Raw genomic sequence first — 2,276 nt, forward strand, 5'->3', positions numbered from 1 at the left:
CCAGAAAAACTAGATCAGCATAAAGTGTAGACAATAGATTCATTAGATACGTCACGTTCTTGATGTTCTCGTAGGGGTACTTTATGTGATTATCTGTCTATAACATCAAACTTCACCAACTATAAAGGGTACCTTATTTGATGACTACGCTATTTGATTGCATTGCAACATGTTCTTTGTTCGCCAACATCTTTAATACTCCAGTCATTTAAAACAGTGTTTATCATTTTGGAAAGTGTGTCATATGGTGTTTCAAAATTGATTGCATTAAATTGCGCACTTGTTCGTCGATTATAAAATCAAAGCTGAACCTTACCCTGATGTACAATTCAGAGTGGTGCCGCTTCCATATAAGTATTTTTGTGATAAAAAAATGTTTTTGTTCCTAACTAGGTGAGCAAGAACATTCGAATAACATAAGCTTGAATCATGCAAAAATGAAGGTAGTTTCTATGGTTGGATCAGATGAAATAGGGTTGAGATGGCGACACGAAGTCATTGGTTATACAGTTGTGCTTACTGTAGTTATTAGCTGTACCAGGGACTATCACTGATTGATATTATGCGGGGAAGGGGAATCGACAAGCACAATATATGGATAAATATATATATATATATACACCAATAAAACTAATATACTCTCAGTCATTTCCAAAGATCAGATTGAAGTTTTTTGAATAGCGCAGGCAATTTTTTTAGAGGAATGTTTGACACTAACGTACACATATGGAACAAATTGACTCCTGTAATATCACAGGGTACAAACATCCCATGTGACTTTATTTGGGACAAAAATATTATCAGGTTTTATCTTATGTATGGATAACCTTTCCACATTATTATTTAGTATATTGCTAATCAAAATCAGTGATGTATGTGTAATGAGGTTATGCTCAGTATAACAACAGAGAAAATTACTTTGGAAAGACGATGTAGTAAATATACCAAATAATACAGTCTATGACCAACTTCAGTAACGCCACAATCACCGATTCTGCGTCGGAAAAGGTTTGTCTAGTGTATTTTAACAAAAGACGAAAATATGTCGAAAATTGAATTTGAAAACCACAATTGTTAGAGATAACTCACTGTATCAGTCTCACTCAACGCTTGATAAGTTATAAAACAAGCTAATAATGAAAGAATATTGAAAGGTAGAAGGAAGTTAAACTAGGAATATGTTTGTAAAATATCAATTATTTTTCAATTTCGAATATGTAGTTATTTTAATGAGTGTAGTTTTTGTTGATAGTATTGTTCAATACTAACTTTTCATACAAAGCATCAATAGAGCACCACATACTTATTGAATGAGATTATTAGTCCCATATTCGATAGGTTTACTATATATATTATTCAACTAACCAGACTACAGTAGAATAAATTATCTAAGTATCACTACAGCATAGTATTTCTTCTTGAGGCTGGTGAATGCATTCTATATGAATTGTTTTTACCAACCTTGTTACCACAGTTGTATTGAGTGCTAACATGGAGAAATTAATAAGAAAGAACATCTGGGTACATATTGACCTCGAGTAGTAAGTATACAGTGTTAAAAGCGTTGAAATTATAGAACGTGTGAATTGTAAAATTATTATAACCATCTCTCGCGTCGACGAATCTAATAAAGATCAAAATTTAAATTAAGAATGGAAGTTTGGAAAGTGAACTCTTTTTGTATTAAATGATACAAGAGAATAACACCTGATTCGCGTTACTTTAGTACCTTTTTCAAATGAGTTTATAGTGCACTTTTCCACTTCAGTTTTATGCGGAAATGACACAATCACAGAACTGAAAACAATGGTCGCATATCCGGCAGATAAACTTTTGACTTTTCTATAAGCGTATAACAGTCGTGGTAACGAAAATATTTGTCTGTTTCCTTTCATTTTATTGCTAATCAAATTTCTAATGCCGTATTAATAATTATATATCGCATTTAGGAAGTTACAGACAGGCGTCAAATAGAACTCAAGTACTCTCTTTTTATCACTGTTTAATTTGATATGTTTGGTAATTATCGAGAATAATCCGAATCCAATCCGAATAAACTCGAGGTTGAACAATGTTATTGAAAAACCACGTTAACCTACTTGGTAGACGAATACGAAATATAAGATAAATATGCCATTGAAAGAAATTACGCAAATGGATCGGCACCGACCACGAAGGTTAGGTCGCGCTTGTTTTTTTTAATAGACAGTAACGGAATTCCTGCTGTTTAAATATCATTTAATTATTCATCCAAGTTTTCGTTACACAACCTCAGG

This window comes from Styela clava, chromosome 8 (genome assembly GCF_964204865.1).
Source record: "Styela clava chromosome 8, kaStyClav1.hap1.2, whole genome shotgun sequence".
NCBI classification, from domain to species: Eukaryota; Metazoa; Chordata; class Ascidiacea; order Stolidobranchia; family Styelidae; genus Styela; species Styela clava.